Source organism: Microtus ochrogaster, chromosome 1 (genome assembly GCF_000317375.1).
Source record: "Microtus ochrogaster isolate Prairie Vole_2 chromosome 1, MicOch1.0, whole genome shotgun sequence".
Classification (NCBI taxonomy): Eukaryota; Metazoa; Chordata; class Mammalia; order Rodentia; family Cricetidae; genus Microtus; species Microtus ochrogaster.
Genome location: NC_022009.1, coordinates 123,242,147 through 123,253,035, shown reverse-complemented (window position 1 = coordinate 123,253,035; position 10,889 = coordinate 123,242,147).

Below are 10,889 nucleotides of genomic sequence, written 5' to 3'. Positions count from 1 at the left end.
CTACTGCACAAACAGTGGTAGTAGCTATTTATATTCAATTTTCAATAGTCTGGTACTGTATGGCTACTTTAAAAAAGGTAAACAGATAGAGGATTGAAGTAATTCCAGTATCTGGTGCACACACACACTACATAAATATACCAGTATCTGCACACATATAGATAGATAGGTAAACTGTATTTCTGGTTACTTTATTATACTAATGTAATTATATCTACAAAGGTGAACATAACAGGTAAACATAAAATAAAGTCTGATTTTCTTCCCTATGCCCTTAAAACTGTATATATGTCATTGGTTAGTTATTTTTTAAAGCTAAATTTATTGACATCCTTTAAAAAAAACCCTCAGATTTGTTTCTGTTAAGTATTTTCTGGACCAACAAACCTCTCTTCTGAGGCATTAAGTCAATCAGACCAAATTAGATCAAATTAGAAGACGACCAGGTTTGATGGACACCAGTGCTCCTGGCACGGGGGAGGGGGGGGGCGGAGGGGGAGGGCATGACACACGGAGAACTGGAACAACTCAGAAGAGGGAAAAGGGGCTACCACATGCTCGTTAGTCCTCTAGGGGGCAGTTTAAATAGCCTGTGGGAGTGGTCTTGAACTTCCCTTGGGAGGGGTCACCATTTGGCAGGCATTCTTGGAGGTGGAGTTTGGACTGAGGCCACACCCATAGGAGGTGGCTTGATCCAGAGTTTATGCCCAACATTCCAAGAAGGATGCCAGGGGGCTGGGGTGAAGCACCCCAATCAAACATTCCAGACTTTTTTGGGTAAGGATGTTAGGGGCTGAAGTGATGCTTTTAATTAAACAGTTTTACTGTCAATTTTCCACTTTAAGTGTAGTTTATGAACTTATTAGAGGTGTGTCACAGTAATATATAAAGCCTGAATAAGTAAGTCAAAGGAAATGGAAGGTGATTTTACAGAATCCACTAAACTAGTCTGTTGAAGACTTTAGCAAATTGACTAAAAATGACACCACAGGTTGTAGTTGCATTTCAGGTATTGGAACTGTCTTATCAGAGGTTGTACATGCCTATGACACCTGCATGCAGAAGGCAGAAGCAGCAGGTGAAGCGCTCCAGGTTTGTGTGGGCTGGAGGACGACACTTGCCTGTTAAATGTCAGGAGTTATAAACCAGGTACTAGAGAGGTGACTTGCACGTGAGAGCTACTGCTGATCCTGCAGAGGACCAGAGTTCAGGCGCCAGTAAGCCCTGGTGGCTCACAACCTGTAACTCTTAATTCCTGAAGCTCCAGCACCCTCTTCTGACCTCCATGAGCATAGCACATACACTGGAGACATACCACCACACACAGGCAAAACACTCACCCACATAAATTAAAAATAAAGCTTACAAAAGAAGGAATCACAAAATAGCTAAGCATGGTGCTACACTGTTAGTCCCAACACTTGGGATGTGAAAGCAGAAGACTGGGAATTTAAGAGCAGCCTGTTACACAGGGGATTTAAGACTTGCTTGCATCCCACAGGGGATTTCAAGACTAGCTTGCACTACACAGAGAGTTCAAGGCCAGTGGGGGCTACAAGACCTAATCTCAAAACAACAACAACAAAGGAACCACAAAACAGTGATTCTTACAGAGAAAAGGAGGAATTGTTTTAGTCAGTGTTCCAATAGGAGCAAAACTGAAGAGCAGATCTTTGTTTAACTGAGGTTTTATTGCCGTGAGTTTTCCTACAATAAATTAAGTTGGGGTATAATGATAATTAAACTTTGTTTAGTCTCCTAATTAAACATTTAATTACTTACATGCTTTATGTAACTAAAACATTAAGTGGCAAAATCAAAGAATCTAGGGCTGAAGAGATGGCTCAGAGGTTAAGAGCATTGCTTGCTCTTCCAAAGGTCCTGAGTTCAATTCCCAGCAACCACATGGTGGCTCATGACCATCTTTAATGAGGTCTGATGCCCTCTTCTGGCCTGCAGGCAAATACACAGACAGAATATTGTATACATAATAAATAAAATATTTTAAAAAAAATCAAAGAATCTAGGTGTTCTATGGGCCTGTTCCAACCACTTACATTTTAGCCTTAGGCATTGTCATGCTGAGAGCCATTGTGTTGGTGTCATTTCCCTTCATCCTGGGAGCACTTGTGTAAGTGAACTCATAGTGAGCTGTTTTTCAAACATCAGTATTGTAGGCAGCGGAAAATACTGTTTGACATTAAATGTGTTCGTAGACAGTGGTTCTCCTTACAGTCTATGAAGTTCTTGGGGCTGGAATCAACATAAGTATCTCGACTCTCTTCCATCATGAGACCAAGAGGCAATCCATCATTCGTCGGATGCTCATCTCACTCTGTGCTAAGCATTGAAGTGCTGCAATTTCACGTTCATTTTACTTTTCTTCCTCTTTTTTAGAGACAGGGTCTCACTCAATAGACCAGATTTGACTCAAATTCACTCACAGAGTCATGCGGGCCTCAGCTTCCCAAGTACTGGGATTAAAGGTGTGCTCCACCACTCCTGGCCTAATACCACTTTTTAGCCAGCTATAGCAGCCTGTATATAGTGTTGGGGAATACAGAATAAAGAACAAGCAATCCTGCCTCAGGACTCAGGAATTTACTTGAAGGAGGCAGTAAGAAGCAGGAAGCTGAGACTGAGTTTATTTTGTTACAATGACATCATTCAACTGTCCTTTGTAGTTGAGGGAGGGAGGAAAGGAAGGAAGGACGGAAAAGGTAAATGTCCCTCAGCATTGGAATTGCTGAACTTGTAGGTAAGAGGGTATTATCCCTTTTGTTGCTTCGGTTTGAGTAATTAGCTAACAAGGAAGAAAAATGTCAGTTACAGAGAAATCCTGAGCCAATCATTTCTTTCCTATCCCAAAACAGGCAGGTTAAATTCCTCCAGACTTCCTCAGTCAAGGTTCATCCTTATGACCCAAGTTCCTCAGATAATAATATGTCTATTCTACTGACACAGCGGTAGCCAAGTCACATCACTGTCGAGTGTCACTGAAGACTGACCTGTCGATCACAAAGAGTTCTCAACCCCAACCTCTGGTGTCTCAGAATTCGAAACACCATTTAAAATAAAGAAATGCAGATGCAGCAAGGTTTTGTTGAAGCCCTAAGAGAAGACAATTTTCTCCTGGTAAAGCAAGGCTATTTTATAGACTTTTTTTTCTTTAATTAAAAAAAATTTACTCTAAAGCCAGGTGATGATGGCATGCCTTTAATCCCAGCACTCAAGAGGCAGAGGCAGGCGGATCTCTGTGAGTTTAAGGCCAGCCTGGTCTACAAGAGCTAGTTCCAGGACAGGTTCCAAAGCTACAGAGAAACCCTGCCTTGAAAAACCAAAACCAAACCAACCAACCAAACACAAAAAACAAAAATCTCTGTTATATGCTTTTATATATGCTTTTGTTTAAAACTGATAAAGAACATAGGCTAATATTGTCAGTCTCCTAAGAGTTAATTTAAAAGAACAAAAGAATCCTAATGGGCCTGTCCAAGATCTGGGCAGGAAAATGTTACAGACTTTACACAGCATGATGTCTCCCTAGACATGTAGCTCTGTAAGACGGTGCCTGGTTCTGTCCCCCTCACACTGGAGAGCGTTTCCTTTGCCGGCTGCTTTGCTCGCTGCCCACGCTCATCTCCTTTGCTCTAGTTAATATCACCTGTCTTCTTCACTGTGCTCTACCTGGATCCTTTCAACAAGGAACACAGCAGTCCCAGGGGAAGTAGAAGGACATCTCTGTTACACTATCAATACTGAGGCAGAAAGAGCTCCCCTTCCTAGGCTGTTCTACACTCGGAACAGTAAGCAAAGTCACAAAGCCACGTGAGAGTATTTACCGCAGTGAAGACCAAACAAACAATAAGAGTAAGGTTTTGTGTCTAAGTAGAGCTTTAAGAATAACACTCCCTGTCAGAACAGCTAAGATCACTGAAACAAGTGACAGCCCATGCTGGAGAGGATGGGGAGCAAGGGAAATACAGGTCCATTGCTGGCAGAAGTATAAACTTGTACAGCTACTATAGAAATCAGTACGAGGATGGCAATCTACCTATTTCAAGATCCAGCTATACCATATTTCCAAAGGATTCATCATCCTTCCACAGAGACACTTGCCCAACTGAATTCATTGTTGATCTATCCACAACAGCCTGAAACTGGAAATAGTTCCAGGCCTCGAACTGTGTTTCATCTAGTTGAGCTGTTGGCCAAAAAGGTCCCATGGGAATCCCCAAACAACTCAGGCTGTTGCCAAGGCTATCCTTTCGCCTCAGAAAACTGACAGCAAAGTCCCATTGTGTAAGACAACACCTACCCAACTCACTGAACATGGAGAAGTTGAGCTGGTGCCTACATACAGCCTTTACCACCAGGATTTTGGTGAAGGAATCTGCATGCTACCAAAAGAGAAATGGAAACACATATCTAGCCACAAACTATCCTGTCTGCAAGATATGCTAGTGCAGAGGAGGCTTAAAACCATATCTGATGTCATTTAAGGCCCACTTCATGAGATGGAACCTACACCCAACACTGCTTGGGTGATCAAGAACATACGGTAAAACCAAATACTACTGTGGTTTTTAAAAAGTAGCAATAAAATGCTTCCTAATGACATTCTGATATACTCATAGATCAGTGCCTTCTTCAGCCATCATCAGAGAAGCTCCCTCCTGTAGAAGATGGAACAAATACAGAGATCCACAGCTAGACAATGGGCAGAGTGAGAGACCCTGGAAGACTCAACCCAACACCGCCCCTCAGGGCTCCGGGAACCCTGTGCAAGTGAAGGCAGAAAGAGTTTTAGAGCCAGAGGAGACAGAGGACACCAGGAAAACAAGGCTCTACATGATCAAAGTACATATGGACCCACCGAGACTGAGGCACAGCATGGGGCCTGCAATGATCTGTACCAGGTCCTATGTGTATATAAATTATGGTGTCCAGTTTTGTGTTTTTATGGGATTGCTGGGTATGTGAATGAGTGGGTCTCTGATTCTTGTGCCTTCTCTTCAGCTCATTCCCCTCTGTTGATTTGTTTCATCCAGTTCTAATGTCTTTGCTTTATCTTTTCACATTTTATTTATTATTCCTTAGAAATCCGTTTGCTTTCTAATGAGAAACAAAAGGGATGTAATTGGGAAGGGAGGTGGGGAGAAACTGGGAGGAGAAAAGGCAAAGGAAAACCACAATCATGTTATACTATCTGTGAGAAAATACTATTGTCAATAAAAAGGGAAAAGTCAGGGGCTGGAGAGATGGCTCAGTGGTTAAGAGCATTGCCTGCTCTTCCGAAGGTCCTGAGTTCAATTCCCAGCAACCACATGGTGGCTCACAACCATCTGTAATGAGATCTGGTGCCCTCTTCAGGCATACATGCAGATAGAATATTGTGTACATAATAAATAAATAAATATTAAAAAAAGGGAAAAGTCAGAAAGAAAGGAAGGATAGAAGGAAGGAAAAAAAGAAGAAAGAAAGAGTTGCTCATCTTTTCCCAAGGTGCTGCCCACTTTGGGAAAAAACTCAAACTCAATATTACAAGCAAGAAGCAATGTCACAGAGGGCCCTGTTCTAGAGGAGTCTGACATCACTTACAAAGCATCGCCCAAACCTTCTCACTGTCTCAGGTGAGGTATTAGGAATAAGCAATTTGACTAAGTTGCAAGGAAGAGAAATGCAAATATTATGGTTAAAAGTTTACTTAAGGATATATGGGGAGTGGGGTGTATAGGAATCAATGCAGGGTATGGCAGTTTGAATAAAAATGACCATATAGGCCCATATATTTGCACGCTTAGTCCCCAGTCGATCAACTGGAAAGGATTATAGGGTTTGGTCTTGTCGGAGACGTGACTCTGGAGATGGATGGGTTCTGAGGTTTAGAAAGTCTCTCTACCTGCTGCCTATGGATCAGGATGTATCTCCCAGATACTGCTCCAGCCTCATGCCTGCCTGTCATGCTCCCTGCTGTAATGATAATGGACTGACCCTCTGACACTAGTAGAAAGCCCCCAATTAAATGCTTTCTTTTATAAGAGTTGCCTTTGTCATGGTGTCTCTTCACAGCAATAGAGCAGTAACTAAGACACAGAGAGTGTTCACTTCCTGTTCAGCTTGCTATTGACTGTGTATTCCAACACCACTTTTACACAACATCATTTTGTTAATACTAGGTACTAGTCTTATAATCTTTTCTTTTTTTTTTTTTTGGTTTTTCGAGACAGGGTTTCTCTGTAGCTTTGGAGCCTGTCCTGGAACTCCCTTTGTAGACCAGGCTGGTCTCGAACTCACAGAGATTCGCCTGCCTCTGCCTCCCGAGTGCTGGGATCACAGGCGTGCGCCACCACCGCCCGGCCTAGTCTTATAATCTTGATCAGGGGTCTGTGGGGGCCCATAGGATAAAGGATTTGTCTAGCTGGGTGGAGTCCTGAGAGTTGGGGCAGTCAATCACGAGGCCAAGGGACTATCCTTCAGAAAGGCAATGTGATGTCTGACCTTGGTGTCAATTTGACTACAGCTGGAATCAACAAACACTCAAGATGCTGAGCACATCTGTGAGGAATTTTCTTAATCAGAGTATTTGTGGCATGAGGACCCTTCCTAAATCTGGGCCACATCTTGTGGTGGTAGCTCACATAAAAGGACAAGGAAGAAGGAAACTTCTTGCTGCCTGCTGGCCCTCCCTCTCATTGGTAAATTAATCTGCCCTGTTGCTGTGGCTGGTATTAAATCCAGCTTCTTCAGGATCCAACGTAGACCAGCAGCTCTCCAGGAATGCCTCAGGACTCCAGTACCAGACTGGGTCTGTCAAGACATCCAGCCTCATGGACTGAGCAATTTTCCAGCTGACGACATGTTCTGCCTTTTCATTGTGAGACAGACATTATTAGAGCTTCCCAGAGTTCATCCTGTAAGTCAGTCTAATAAATACCCTTTGATATAATCCTGATTCTACCAGTTCTTTTCCTTTAGAGAACCCTGACTAAAATGGGCAAGTCTACCACAAGTTATGCTTAGAGACAGGAGAACTAATTGTCCTTTAATGAGGTACTTTTCTTTGCCAGAATTCCCAGCCATTAGCATTAGTTGCTCACAAAGTCTAAAGCTCCTTACTTTTCTGAATTATGGAAAGACTCTCAAGAACAACTTTATTGAAATTTGAGAGAAAAACAACAAAGCAATAAGCTATAAATCTCAGCAGCTACCAGAAGGAGATAGAAAACAGCAAAGAGGGAGCTATGTTTCTAAGTCAGGGTCTGAGGAAGCTGGCAGGCTCAGCGATGGAATTTAACAAACAGCTGTATGGTGGAGCAAGCAAGGGTGTGTAATGAATGAACAGAGAAGCCCTGAGCATCAAGCAAAGCACATCTAAGCTTGGGCTAGTCTTTGACGCAACAAAACGTTAGTTTTCTGAGTTAGGACTCAGAAAAGCAAAGTAGGCAGGCCAGCACCATTATGCTCTCTCTGAAAAAGGCTATAAACATCTGTAGGACATGAGGGAGACTTCTAGGAAGTAGAAATTAATGATCTCATTAAAGAATAATTATTTTTCTCTATCTCCATTGCATAATAGCTTGGAATGTCACAGCTCCACCCAGGACTAAAAGTTAGGTTCAATTCTATTCTTTAAAAAATCATTTAAAAGTTTATCTGCATGTGTGGCTGCATGAGGACTACCATGGAGGCCCTGAAGAAGGCAGCATATCCTGTGGAACTAGGGTTACAGGCAGCTGAGAGCCACCATGGATATTCTGGGAACAGAACACAGGTCCTCTGCAAGAGAAGTAGGTGTTTTTAATCCTCTCAGACAACTCTCCAGCTCCTCAAATTCTGTTCTTAACCTCAGTGGGCCTCAACAAAGCCTGGAAGCTTTTGCTTTTTCATAAAAAGGCACTTCCCATTCCAAGTGGAGCAACGACATGCAGCACAGTCTACATGTGATGGGATTCTGGCACTGTGGCTTCGAAGGTTGCTAAAATCTATGCAGCTACTTAAAAAGCTATTTTATTGTATGTGTATAAATGTGTGCCGGCATGTATTTATGTGCACCACACGCATAAGTGGGCATACGGTGCCTGAAGGAGTCTCCTGGAACTGGAACTACAGAGGAGTCTAAGTCACCATGTAAGTGCTAGGAACGAAATCCAGGTCTTACCCCTGAGCCATCTCTCCAGGCTCCTCTCTAGCTACAGACGAGAAGACTGGAAATAAGTTACTGGCATTCGAAAGGATGGGGGCATCGCTTGCTAGACACACTCCTCACATTTCAGTTATGAAGCCAAAAAACTTCATAATCACTATATCTGAAAGCAAAGGAACAAAAGGCACAAGAAAAGATAGGGAAGAAAATAAAAAAGTGTATTTTAAAATAGGGGATAAAAATTTACAGCACCTCAGAATGTTACGGCCAGGTTCTGTTGAGGGGTGCTTCACCAGATCATCAACAGTGTCTTTATCTTGACTGTCAACTCGAGAAGACTTGGAATCACCATGGAAACAACTATGTGGACAAGCTGTAAGACACTATGTAGACGAGGCTAACCGAGGTGGCAAGGCCTCCTCTACATCTGGCTATGTTTCGGGATTGGATAAGCAGAGGAGGTGAGCTGGGCACCAGCACTTGCCACAGCTCTTGACTGTGGACACACTGCTGCCAGACCGTCTTTGCCACCATGGCTGTAGCCTTGTTATCTGTAAGGTAAATAAACCCTTCCTTTCGTAAAGAGCTGCTATTTGGAGGTATTTTGTCACGAAAATGAGAAAAGTAATTAACACAGAGCAATTAAAAGTTACCTAATGCCAGACACGTAAGTCCCAATGAAGATAATCAAAAATGACATCATTCAACAACGACGGGCTTCACAGTAAATTTTTCAGTGAGGGTGACATACATGAAATTCCAGAGGAAGAACTGAAAATAAATAATAGTCCAACAAAATAAAAAACACCATTAATTTCTGAATTGAAATTTTGGAAATGAAAAGTTCAGTAAGTTGATAAAAAACATCAAAAACCTCACTAACAGTTAGATCAAGCAGAAGCTACACTATCAGGGATTTAAAATAGGACAGATAAATTAGCAACAGCCAGATAAAAGAGATAAATTAATAAAGATTATAAGCAAGACCTTCAAGATGCAGGTGCAACATTAAAAAACAAAGCTTACAAATCATGGGAACAGAAGGAAGAGTCATACAAACTACAGACCAAGAAAATATACTCGGCAAAATCACAGCCAAAGCGGGGTGTAGTGCACGTCTTTAGTCACAGCATTCACAAGGAAGAGGTGGATGAACCTCTCTGAGTTCATCACTGGTGTGATGGTCCACATTGTGAATTTGAGGCCAACCAGACGTCTTTAGTCACAGCATTCACGAGGAAGAGGTGGATGAACCTCTCTGAGTTCATCACTGGTGTGATGGTCCACATTGTGAATTTGAGGCCAACCAGAGCTATGTAGAGAGACCTTGTCTCAAAACAAAAGCAAGGAAAAACAAAACAAATCTAAAAAAAAACCTTTTGGCAAAAATTTCCTAATCTATGATAAGAGACATTCATCAAAACATAGGAGGCATTAAAATACCAAACAGTTAAGCTCAAAAAAGAAAGCCCCAAATCATTTTATATTTAAAACTAAGACAGATAGGTAGCAAAGAGTACTGCAAGCTACAAGAGAAAAGGACCAAGTCACATACAGAGACACCTCATCAGAATAACAGCACATTTCTCAACAACAGAAGCATGGGATGATGTTTGCACACGTGGAAGAACAACAACCGCTATCTCAGGTTACCGTGTGCAGTCAAACTCTCCGTGACAACTGACACAACAGCATTCCACGGTGATGACAAACTGAGCGCATTCCTGACCACTAAGCTAGACAAGAAATTTGGATATTAATTAAATTAACTGTTTATTCAACTCACTAATCTTTTTGTGTGTTTCATGATCATATATTTACATTTTGCTAAAATAAGTTTTCATATTTCCTGGTTCTTTTCTTTGGTCTTTCCTGGGGGAATGCGCTCTGATAAAGTGGGAGGAGCCTGCTTCGTGTCAGGCTCCTGATTGGCTGGTACCATGGGAAAATGATTTCAGTCCTCATTTTTCTGAGCATAAGAGGGTATTCCTGAGTGCCAGAGGTGATCGTGTGCTGGTCAGTGGACTCGGCATGTGGATGTGCTTAGTCAGTTAACCTAGAGACTGCCGATGACGCTACCTCCCATACTGTGAGCAGCGGCATTAGGCTTACAGTTCCTTCTTATAACTGCACATCAGGGGTTTGTTTCTGATAATAATTACAGAGGCTTGTCATGGTTTGAGTGCAAATGAAATGCGTGCAACAGGCTCATCTGTCCGGTGCTTGCTTGATCCCGGCAGTGCTGTTGTTGGAGGCTGAGCTAGCTGAAGAAAGTGCATTACAGGAGCTGTGCCTCTGAATATTGTATTTGTGGGTCCAACTCCCACCCCCCCGCCATTCCCTGCCCCTCACAGTGAGAAGCCTCTGCAACACGTTCCTGGAGTTAACTACTACCTAGTACAAACCACAAATTCTGTCCTCATCAGAATTTCCTTCAGTTTGTACTGATGGTAACTGGGGCCTTGGAACTGGGTGTGACACTTAAACCTTGACATTGAGCTACATACACACCAAGACCACGATTTCTTTGATTGTCAGTCACAGGACAACATAGATAGAACACAAGATGGCTCATTCTTGTCACCTGAAAAGGCACTGTTGAAGCACCTACCTTGCCTTAGAGACATCTTGAAAATGGCTCAGGGTTTTGAAGTGATGGGAAGCTCTGGTCATTCAGTCACTCTGCTGCAGAAGGTATCACACCACCAGAGAGAGGGTCCAGTGGTCACTCTGCTGCAGAAGG